The 12,560-nt window shown below is 34.5% G+C and overlaps 1 long non-coding RNA gene across 1 annotated transcript in view; it reads left to right on the top strand.

The window, feature by feature from the left end:
* The window catches only part of LOC107512199, a 49,220-nt gene extending 43,770 nt beyond the window's left edge, over positions 1-5,450 (top strand). Inside the window, exons 3-4 of the long non-coding RNA XR_001597215.2 lie at positions 1,807-1,875; positions 5,406-5,450. This is a non-coding gene — a long non-coding RNA (uncharacterized LOC107512199). The remainder of the gene's footprint in view (positions 1-1,806; positions 1,876-5,405) is intronic.
* Positions 5,451-12,560: the final 7,110 nt, after the last annotated feature.

Raw genomic sequence — 12,560 nt, forward strand, 5'->3', positions numbered from 1 at the left:
ACTTCAAGGAAAAAATTTTTAAATGAAAAATTAGAGCTGAAGATTTGAATGTCAATAATTGGTTTTAAAAAATGTAGTCAAGTGATATATATGTCAACAACAGTATCAAATAGCTTGACTTAATCGATAGTTGTAGAAAACTCCATGAAACAACAAAAAAGTATACATCATTTCGAGCATGTATAAATGTTCCCCAAGATAAACTATATACTGGGCCAAAGTATCAATAAATGTAAAAGAATTCAGTTCACACAAAATATATTTTCTGAGTGTAATAAAACTATTTGGAAAATAAAAACAGAAGGATCACTGAAAAATGCCCAAATATGTGTAAATGAGTAATATTGATATCAAAATCTAATGGATCAAAGGAAAATCAAGAGGAAAATAGAAAATATTTTGACCTGAAAAAATTAAAACACAACATACCAAAAGAGTTGTGATGCTACTAAAACAGTACTAAGAAGAATATTTGGGGCACTGAATGTTCATATTAAAAACAACAACAAAAAAATAGTTATCATTGTCAACTTCCACTTTAATAAAACAGGGGAAAAACAAAAGAAATTTAAAGTATGTATAAAAAATGAAATAGTAAATAGAAATCAATGAAATAGAAATATAAAATCAATAGAAAAAAGAATCTAAAAGCTAATTTTTTGATAAGATCAAGTAAACTGGTAAATCTTTAACCAGAATAAAAGTAAATTAGAGAAAATACAAATCAGCAATATCAAGAATATGAGGAATCATTAAAAATTCTAAAGATATTATCAGTATAAAGTGAATGTCATGGACAAGTTTATACCTATAAATTCAACAACTTGAATGAAATGGAAAATTTCTCAAAAAACACAAATTACAAAACTGACTTGCAGAAGTAGTTAAATTGAATAGCCTTGTGTCTATTAAATATATTGATTTGATAGTTAAAAACTTTTTTTCAAAGAAAATGTTATGCCCCCAGATGCCTACATTGGTGAATTCTACCAAACATTAAAAAAAAAAAATAATATCAATTCTACACATCTTTCAAAAATTAAAGGGAATATTTGCAGCTTTTTTTATAAGACCAGATAACCAAACTATTCAAGGACATTATAAAGGAAAAAAACAAAATTCTAGGTTGATAACGCTCATGAAGATAGATTAAAACATTCCTGGTGAGCATGATGTTTTAAGCAAATCCTGCATATATTAATTAGGCTGGTGTTTCAAATTGACCCTGCCTATATATGAAAATGCAATTTTTTGCTTTGTAATATGAATTTACAATATTTTATAATCTTCACTGGTGACTTTACATAATAATTATTTCTGTCCAAATAATTATGCAAGGTAGTTTTACCTTCAGTTTCTAAATGAATTAATAATTTCACACAAAAACTTTTTCGATACCTAAGTCACTTAATGAAAAAAAGAAAAAGGCAGCTGTTTTCATGGTTATATCACTGTAAGGGGACTTTTCGTCTCTGAATTTGAATACTTTTGACTAATTTTATCAGTACAATATGACCTTGAATGCTTGAATAATCTCTGGCGCCTCCTTGAAACATTTTTTTCTGTCTCCCTTATTTTGCTCCCCCTCTCTCCTTTTTGTCTTCTTTCCTGGCTTCTCTTCCCCCTCACCCCCTCATCTGATATCAAAATGTTGGTGTGTCCCATGATGCAGTCCTCTTATTTTCTCCATCAATTTTCTTGGACAAGTTGATCTCATTTTATCCTATTGCTTCTAACAGCTACTTTGTGCTGATGACCTTCAAATTATTATTTTATACAGCCTAGTCATTTTTTTCCATCCTCTAGGTAACCCTGCCTCTGGAAACCCCAAGTGATTTCAGCCACTTTCAAAGTCCACGTGGAGAGACTTAACAAGTAAGAGAAGCCCTGTACTATACAGTTCATATATTGAGTATTTTCAGTCATTATTTTTTCAGACCTCACTCTCTAAAATGCTGCTATGTAGGCATTATAATCATTGTCTTCATTTTAAAGATTAAGAAACTAAGAACCAGAGATTAAGACTTATTGAGAATTACACAGTTAACCAACAGGATTTACAGAAAAGCCCGTTTTTATGCCGCTAGACTGAACAGTGTAAAAGCAAGGACTGTCCAACTTTGTTCATCGTTATCCTTAGCTGCAAGAAATGAGATATTTAATCATTACACGAATATTTGAATCTATTCAACTTTTTTTGGTTTGAACAATCTACTTTTCTTTACCATTTCTCACATCCTGCCTTGTAATACCTATTTTTGACCACAATCAGCAAATGTAGTGAGGGAATCTTTCATTAGCTCATTAAATAGATAGCTTTGAGAATATAGTAATTTGTTAGACAGCAAAAGGATTTTCTAGGTGGTGGGCCAGCAAAAAGAGACCTACATAGATTAGTGTGGCTTTACCTGGGAATTAAAATAGTAATAGTCTCTGACATGTATTGCACTTACTATTTGCTAGTCACTATCCCAAGCAGGCAGATTATCCTAAGTCTCACAACAATCCCTGAAGGTGGGTATTTATTTTGCTAACGGAAAGACTGAGACAACACTAACTTGCCCAAGATAACGAAGTTGGTGGCAAAGTCTTACCTCCGTCCTGAAGTCAGAAAGACTTCATGAGCTTTTATGTATGATATGAAAAATAGCTAAGAACCCAAGACTTAAAAAATTTCACAAGTTCTGAGGAAACAGTTTGTTAGCAAAGACTCTTAAACTGTAAGGGCTTGAAGAGACTTTCAAAAAAATATAATCTAACTATTGCATTTTATAAATAAAAACACACTTTAGACACTGATGGGTCCTTTGCCATGGCCTACATATTACATAGTTAATATGTATAAAACTTAAGGTTCCTGCCACCAAAAGCTAATCCTTCCACCGTGTTCTCAATTTTATCTCTTCTTACCTCCTCAAAGTCTTCACTTCATTGCTTTGTTCTTTCTCCTCTGCATCATCAGTCTCTTCTGTGTTGGATATTTTCAGCAGCACACAATACGCTCTAATAGTTCTCATCTTTACAAGTCCCTCTAGCTATGGCTTCATTTTTATTTCTTGTGACCCCTTAAACCCAGAATTGTAAGTCACTAGCCTTAGTTTTTATTGCTAAACTGAAAACTAATTTCCAGACCCTTAGACCTTCACAAGCACAGTTACTGAAATGTGTATACACTGAGATCGCTGCTTCCTGAACCCTCAGTTCCACTTCTTCAACCCATTCTGGCCCCCACTCCCACACCCCTGCACCCCCAGCCAATCCTCTAGCACTATTCTCATTATGGTTCCGGATACCTCCATTTTATCAGTTCCAATAGGTGTTTTTTGGCCAATATTTGAACAGCTTTTAATATATTAGATCACTCTGTCTCTTTTTGGCCTTCCTTACACAGGGAGTTTTAAATTCTAGCTCTGCCACATTCTAGCTGGGTCATTTGGAAAATTATTTAACCAATCCGAGACTTGATTTCCTAATTTGTAAATGAGACTTAACATATTCTCCATTTTATTCAGTTTCTCTAGTAAGAGTGAGTATATTTTACAGAGAAATATTTATTTCTGTAAGTATGGATTAAATGCAGAGGACATTACAGTTCTGTGTTGGCCATAGGTATCTGCAAGAAGATAAAAAATACTGTAAGGTCATTGTATATAATATGATTATCACTAGTTTCTTTATGACAACAGATTCAGGTTTGAACAGTCCAATTTCATTTATAGTATAGACAATAGCAAAGTTTATATGAGAAAGGCAAGACCCCCCAAAAAATAAATCGCGATAAAAGAATATTCAACAAAGAAAGAAATAATTATGTGATAGCAATTACTACTTAATCAAAGCTTACTCTTAGCATTATGATTATAAGCTTTCAAAGCCTTGGGAGGCTACCGTAACATAAAGTAGTATAAACTTTGTTTCTTCCACTCTTGAGATAAAAGCAATTATAATTTGTAAATGGCCATCTCAGTTAGTTTTGAATTCACCTTGCAATTAGATTCAGCACAAGGTTAATTGGAAAACTTTTCCTGATTTAACTTGAATGTTTATTTAATTATCCAATTCTTATACATGAAATCAATATTAAGGAAGCAACTTGTTTGAATACAATTATGATTTTATAACAAAAATACTAAAATAACTATGTAAATAAAGTTTTGGAGGGCATGGGATCAGCTTTGGGCTTAAATTACAAAGTATATCATTTATTCAAGGGTGAAGATGCTTCTCTGGACCTTTCTGATATACAAGTGTATTTTTCAACTAAAACATTACCAAGCTATTAACCCAAACAGGTATCTATTGTAAATACAGATGCTATCATCATTATTTCATGATGTATGTGTTTTAGGGACTTCTACACATGAAAAGCATGGTCCTAATTACCTATCAAATGGGGACACATTGCCCTCTTGTAGTTTGTACCATTGGAGCACACAGACTGGCTCTTCTCTGCTCCCTTACTGTGGGTTCCATTGTCCTGGGGCTTGGGGACCATTCTTAGATAGAACCATGATGAAAGTTACTACTCAGAGACTGGCCGCAAGCACTCAGAGAGAGAATCTCACCACATCCCCATGAGTAATTATTTTTGGCTAAATTTCTCCTTTGTTTTGTTATATTTCATAATGTTTTCCCAAAGTTGGAAGTGGCTCATGCAACCATATAATCAAAGTACTATGAAAATAATTTAGTTTCACTATTAGCATGAAACTATAGCTAAACTGTCCACTCACTTATTAATTTATATGCAAATAGGCCAGTTAGCAATTATTTGCAATGTACTTACCATCTGTAACATGCTAGGTCATTTGTTACAATAAATAGATGAACGTTACTGTAAATAAAATTCACTTCTAATTTCACTTAACATGAAGGTGGTGCATGGTCACATGCACCTATATATTTGGAAGCCATTGTTATTATAATTTTAGGGCATCATTTGCAATCCAAATGGTACTAAATATTAAAGATAACTTGTTACCTTCGAATTTCTTCCAGGCTTTTAAAATGGCCAAGTCTGGCATGATTCACTAGTAACACTGGATTTCAAAGGCTTACAAACCAAATAACTACTTATTTCAGAATCTGTCAGTATTCAAAGAAAATACCTCTAAGCCGTAAAGAAAGTTGGATAAAATAATTTTCTTAGAAAAATTATTTATAAATATGTCATAAAATTTTTTTGAATTACTGATCACTGGTGTAGAGGAGAAATGAAAAAGTCATACCCAAAGAGCTTTGTCCAACAACAAAAAATATTGGAAATTTTTATGATAAGCCAAAGGAATCAAGTATAGAAAAACCCAATGCTAGAAAAGAAGTAAAATGTCCAGAATTAAAGATTCCATGCTGTGTTGGCCATCACATGAGTCCATTTATAAGACAGACACTATTTTATTTCACAGAACAGACGGACCTGCGTGATAGGTATCGTGTCCCTGATTTAAAGGTAAGTGCATGGAGAGCCAATTGATCTGTAGATAAAGAGCACAGAAAGAAAATTGTAGAGCTTGGAACCAAACTGTATTTTATACTGGACAACCCAGCACTTCTAGAACGTGAAGCTGCTGTTTTTAAAGGTTCCCTGAAGCAAAGCTCAGTATGTGTGAAGACCATGGTATCCTCTGGTTATCGTTCTGGGCTTTAGAAGAGGACATAGACCCTAAAGTAGAAGCACATGATAATTCCTCACTATTATTTATGACATAAACTACCCCTTGATCAAAGTTGGCCGACATAAATTTATTTGTGTTATAAGTACTCTAAATGAATCCAGATAGAATAAAATATTTTGAGGAGTAAAAATTATCTAAGACAATGATGAATTCTTATAATCGAAATTCTGAGAATTGGAAAACAAAATTACTGAAAAGTAGTATAGAAACTACCAATGTAAAAGCACAAAGTTAAATCCAGTAGTTGGTTTCATAATGACAATGATTTGTCACATATTATCACAGAGGTGTATCCTAGCTCCCTCAGTAAAAATGTAAGTGAGCACATTGCACAGATGACAGTTATCTGAGCAAACCTTAATATGTGATGGATAACTGCAATAATGGATGCTAGAGAAGGGCGTTAGTATCTAATGATAAGCTTCTTCATGAGACAAAATGGTGGATGCTTGAGGTTTTTCTGTAATGGCGACCCTGATGAAGGGTCTGAGGCAAACTCCAATGCATTTCTTCAAAGGATTATGAAGAGTATAGCAAAACAAAAACCTATAATTTTTGCTATGACTCTTATCAGCTTCCCCAGCCTCCGTGTCCCATCTGGCTATGAAACACACAGAATTCGACCTAATTCTTGAGGAAAAAAAATAATAATAAGTCCTCTATATTCCCACTGGAGTACATGAAGACACCTTGGGGAAAATACATGGTTAACTAGATTGACATCACCACACGAAGATGTGTTACCGAAATAGGACTAGAGACGAGTAAACAGAAGAACAAGCAAAACATTTTCTTAGACCTCTGGTTTTCCATTGCCCACCTTCTCAAACCTGTGGCCCCTTGAGATACTCGTGCATGCCTTGGCACGACTATTTCCGCAAATATGGGAACCAGCGGGTAAGAACGTGGAGGCTGTTCAGCAGGGCGCTCACAGCATTGCCTGCACTTTTCCACTATTTGAGTTACTTTAATGAAAGTAAAAAAAAAAAAAAAAAAAGCAAACTTTCAGATTAGAATTGTTTTAGATATCTCTCCCCAAGCTAAAATTTGTCCAACAGATCTCAAGCTTGTCAAAGCATGTTTACATACATATGCATATGTGCACATGCCTATACATATTTGCTCGAAATAGACTGCATAGAGAGAGCTATTACATACATATTTCTTTTCAAAGACAGCAAAGAAAGGCACATTTTGTGACATTGTACTTACTACTAAGCCTAAAATTAAATCCCCACCTTTCTGTTCTTTTGTATATCCAACTTATTAACCAATATGAAATGTCCACCTGATCATAAGATATGGAATGATGGTAGTTACAGCAAATGTCAAGTTCTCCTTTCTTTTTAATTTATTTCCAAAACTTTTAAATTTATTCACATCCCACTTGTACCTGGAGTTTTATTGTGTTAGTTTTTCCCAAACATGGCAGCACATTAGAGTCGAGTACAGAGATTTTCAAAAGTACTGATACCCTGGACTCGCCCCAGACTGTTGGAACCAGACTGGCTAGGATGCAGCCTGGGGCAGAAATCCACTGTGCTTTGTGATGCTGCAGCCCAGTTTTGAATCACACTGATAGGACATTATCATTTCCTATCGGCAGGTATTAATGTGGGATTTGGTGCCTTTGTGGTAGTTGCTAAAGCTCATGTTACCCTTCACTGTGCTTCCCTGGCTAAGACAGCTCCTAGCTATTTTTTTTTCAAAGAGTATTGGTGGGCCCCAGTAGTTTTTCTCATTTCTGCTCACTTTGCCTCCCAGTGAAATCTTATTCAACCTCCAAATTGTATTGTTTCTATAGAAAAAGGAAGAATTGTCTCCTGCGGCTATGGACTTATTATTGTGAATCTAGAGAATTATTCTAGCCTTTTCTTTGTGTGTGTGTGTGTGTGTGTGTGTGTGTGTGTGTGTGTGTACATACACACACACATACACATACATACATAACATATATAATCACAGAGGCCTAAAATGAATGGATTGGTTCTCTACTCCTTCTGAAGATATAGCCCATGCTTCTTCAGAATCTTTCTCTCTGTCCAGCTGCCATTATACTTACTAATATTATGGCCTAGAATTAGAAACTTAAATCAAGATGAAACTAAAATGAAAATTTAGCACAACTTAGTCTACAGATCTTACTCAGTCCTTATTCCTCCTCTCCCTCTCCCTCTTGCTCCACTCCATTTAAATAAAATAAATTTTGCTGGTGTTTTTTTCTCTTGTGGAAAAATTACCGTAGACGTAAAGGAGGGAGAAAACAACCACTCAGAATTTGACACGCATTAATGACTGTTGTACAGTCAGGCTTGAAGTGCATTCCAGGACAGCAGTATCAATCTCATTCTTTCTACAGTAGAACGAATTATTACTTTCCTAAAGCTATCAATTTAGTGAGTTAGAGAAAATTTTTTCTCAGCACATATGCTGACGTGTTCAAAATATGTATTACAAAGGAGGATATGAGAAATGGTAAAGAAAATTAGGTTTATAAGACTAGGTCTCTGTATCCGGGATAGTTATAAGGATTTCAGTGCAAGATGATGGGTTGGAAGTGAGAACCAAGTCACTAATGGATGCTAAAAGGAGAACCCAAAAGCCTGGAGGGAGGGAGAGCCTCAAGGGAACCCCTTGAAATGGAGGTAGAAAGAGATCAAGACAGGAAGCAAACCAATATTTCTTCAGGGCCAGGTATATGCTGGTGTCTTGATGTCATATTATTTCACCTTTGTTTCTGGACTATAATGTGACCTCATTCAAGGAGCAATGATTTCCGGTATTGCTTACCATCTGAACCCTAGTACACAGTGTTTGGTATATGGTCAACACTCAATATATGTTTGACTGACTGAATGAACGAATGAATGAATGAATAAGTGCACACCTGCATGAATGTCTGTTCCTATCTGTTAACTAAAAAAAAAAAAAAGATGTTTCAAAGGTCTTTTGATATTAAGATAGCTGAGAGAAACTGAATCTAAAGTCAGATTTACTAGGTATCCTGTGAGTTAGAGAAAATTTTTTATCTGGCAATCAGGGTAAGTCACCAACATTATCTATGATAATGACAAGAACATTCCACAATAGTGAGAGATTATGGCAAGTGAGCATTATACAAAAAAAGAAAAAAAATGTTATTGGCAGTATAGTATTAAAAGTATTGTCAAAGAGGATTATTGGAGACATCCACCAAAATGTTTAGCATATAGATGGAGGGGAAACATGACAACAGAGATACAGTCATGCATTTTAGGAACTGACATTCAATCCCAAGGAAAACATTTGTAACAAATTATTATTTTATTCCCAGAAGTAGACTCTGAACAGGGACTCAAACTACAATATAAGATAGAAACTTGATCATAAGTTGTTTTTTTTTTTTATTCAAGAAATAGGGTACGCTCATGGAGTGACCAATATTCAGAGAAATTTGAAGCTAGTTTGAGCCTAGAACTCCCAAATTCTTCCTGATGAGAAATAAGTCAGGAAGTGAGTGGATACAGCTAAAGGGCCTGGAAAATTATTGACATGAAGGGATTGGGTGTTGATATAAACTGAAGAATAATTTTACAAGGACGTAGCTTTAAATTCAGCCATATTTGAGTTCTCTCGTAAAGGAAAATCAGGTCACTCTAACTGGAAGGCATTCTAAAATGTAATTTTAAGGTGTACATCTTTTTCAGTGTTGAAAGTCACGCTAGTAGAAGTGGTGTGAATTGTGAATCTTAGCCTTTCCTTCATTCCGTTGCCACTATCTCAGACCTGGCTTTCAACAAATCAACAATGAGTTATTGAAACAACACACAGCCGTCATGTCTCTATCTGTTCCCTTCAATCCTACTACCAATTCATCTTTAAAACCTCACTTCACCATTTATCTCTGCTTAGATCATTCCATTTGCCCATGTGAGTATTTCTTCCTATGTGAGTACTATGAAATACTTCAATGCTAACTTCAACCTTGGTTTGCTTTTTTTGGACACTCTCAGCCAGGACTCAAACTACTATAAATTTCTATAATTCTTTTAATCTACATCTTATATCTTAGAATATAATTGTGCATATGGATGCTGATCTAAGTCCCCTAAGGGCACAAGTTGTGTTTTATTATTTATTGTACTCCTAATACATGGCTCAATGCCTGACACATGGTCTGTATATGACAAATATATTCAAATGATAAGAATGTTTTAGGCTGTTTATTTGTTGTTCCATCAACAATGGCAAGTTTCATTGATTTAACATAATAGATGCTGTAGATGCCCATCCATGTCCCCATGGTCTAGTTTTCCTGAGGTTGGTTCCCTTACAGGTCAGTGACTTCCTGTCTTTCTGCCTAAGATTATTCTCTAGCATCAAGCTTGCTTAGCACTTCTGCAGTGTCGATTAAAATTTCAAAGAGTTAATGCCTCAGCAGAAATCCTTAACCAATGAGGATTGGAGCTGGTGGAAGAATACTCCAACTTCTTCTTACCTTTCTAGCTTATCTCTCAGAGGAACAACTCTAAGGCATCTTTCATACAGTCTCTCAGAGTTGTAAATCAGATTTTTCCTATGCTGCCTGCAGAGGAAACCTGTTCAGTAAAGCACTCTTTGTTGCCTGTCCTTCTTTGTCTCACATTCATACTCGTTCAGGGTGCTTCTTGGATTCAGTCCCAAAATAAACTACTTGCATGCAAATTCTTGTGTCAAAACCTGTTTTGAGACATCCAAATATAGACAATAATTTGTTATAATTCTTATTAACTCAGTCAAGCATCTCCACAAAGTTGAACCCAACACAGAGAAATTCAAGGTTGTTCCTGATACATAGTATATATTTAATAAAACATTAATTGCCTATTTGTACTTTTGGTACTTTATTCACTAGGAGTAAATAAGATATATAGTTGAAGATGATGAATATTGCCTTCTAAATAGTCTTTGTGGTGATTTAACATTAATGTATACTTATATTTCCAACTTGGGACCTAAATTAATAAATTTTTAAAAATTTCTCTTGTTATATTTCTTTTTAAAAACTATTTCTAAGTTGTTTTTCTGTTGGAATATTCTTATAAAAGAAATTCAAATATGCAAAATCTAGTGTAACTTTTGAGTGTAGGGGTTCAGAACAAGCTACCCCAAGATGTTCCTCAGTGGTATGAGAATTAAGCTAAAGGCAACTGAGACCCTGTGGGCTCAAGAAAAACTTCTGCTCCCAACTTAACTAGCTAGAATAATTTAAATTAAGAGTCTAGTCCATGATGACTTATTACCAGAAATGACTTTTTACCTATCTATATGGTAGGCCAAGCTAATAATTACTAAATATATGTTCTCCCTCCAGTGACCTTCTGAAGCCCTAAGGTATATTACCTCATCCCTAGCTCAGACTGTCTTTTATACCTCAGTTTCCCTTTCTGTCTTTGAACCTCTCATATATGAGGGGTCTCTGACTCTCCCATGTATGTGGGGTTCCCATACATATGTATGTAATTAAATGTGGTTATTTTCTCTTGTTAATCTTTCTCATATCTATTTAATTATTAAACTAGCCTAAAGAACTTCGAAGGTAAAGTTTCTTCCTCCCTCACATGGATAATAAACTGATGAAAACATTCATACCAACCTTTATATCAACTGATATACTCTATGCATAGGCACCCTATGCTTTTCACTGATATAATTTTTGTTCTTGGATAAAAAGATAACTGTGTGTTTATCTTTGGAAGAAAATGGAGGTGTACCTCTGGCTAATTCTTATCAGTTTTTATCACCAGTAATTGCAAATTTTACACAGTGAAGAATAAATTACATGGAAGAAGCACAGAAAAGCCAGCTCTATTACATTTAGTACTATTAGCATTTGGCCAATATTTTATCAATTAGTAATTATTTTTATATATACGCAATCTCCATTGATGCTTACAATAACCCTTTAAGGTCAATAGTGTTGGTACCATTTGTATCCCCGTTTTACAAAAAAAGAAATGTAACTCAGAGTAGCTGAATGTTTTGACCAGAGTCACATAGCTGATAAGTAATGGACCAAAGCTCCAACTAAAGTCTTCTGAATCACTCTGAAGCTTTACCATGCTGTCACAGTAAAAACAAAGACAGAATTTGGGCACTTAGATGAACCTGGAAAAAAATCTTTTTTGAAAGTCATTCCTTTCTCTTTAAAAGGCTTCTCCACTGAATCAATTTTTAATGCCTTTTGATTTATAATTAATAATTTATAATCTTCAATGCATGTTCATTTTGAATTTGTATCAGAGTTATGACTTTGCTGATAATTTATAATATTATCTTGTAACATACCATTTTTTAATCCAATGAATTATTATTGTTGTTTCTTCTTAATAATATCTAAACTGAGTACAATGGTGATTCTGGGGAAGGGGGACTGTGTATGTGGGATGGTCCCTCAGTGTCAACTAGCTGTGGACAAATAGGATAAATAACATTTCAGAAAGGATGAATGAAATAAATGGTTTGCACAGAAGAACGGCATACTTGGTTCTTACTCTGTATTAGTAATTATAATTTGGATAAAGAGAAAGAGTTCAATTATTTTGCCCTTTGCTTGCTTTTAAACATAAAAGAGTATCTTTGTGAGTGTATGTATTGGACGTATAATAAGGTTGCTGTATGACGCAGAACCGATTCAATGAGGAAAAGTGCAATTAAGTGGTTGATTGGCTCTTGATAAAGTCTGTGTAATTTTAGATTAGATCTTAGCTGCATGCACAAAGCTAATCCTCTTTTAAAATACTGCTTTCATTATAGGACATTGGGTGCTTCACTTCAATTTTATCTCAAGTGGAAGCTTGTTTCAGGTCCTCCCCGCCCCCCCCCCAATTAAGGACAATGAGCCAAGATGATTCATTTTACTTTTTT

This window comes from Rousettus aegyptiacus, unplaced genomic scaffold (assembly GCF_014176215.1).
Source record: "Rousettus aegyptiacus isolate mRouAeg1 unplaced genomic scaffold, mRouAeg1.p scaffold_m13_p_15, whole genome shotgun sequence".
In the NCBI taxonomy this organism is placed as follows: Eukaryota; Metazoa; Chordata; class Mammalia; order Chiroptera; family Pteropodidae; genus Rousettus; species Rousettus aegyptiacus.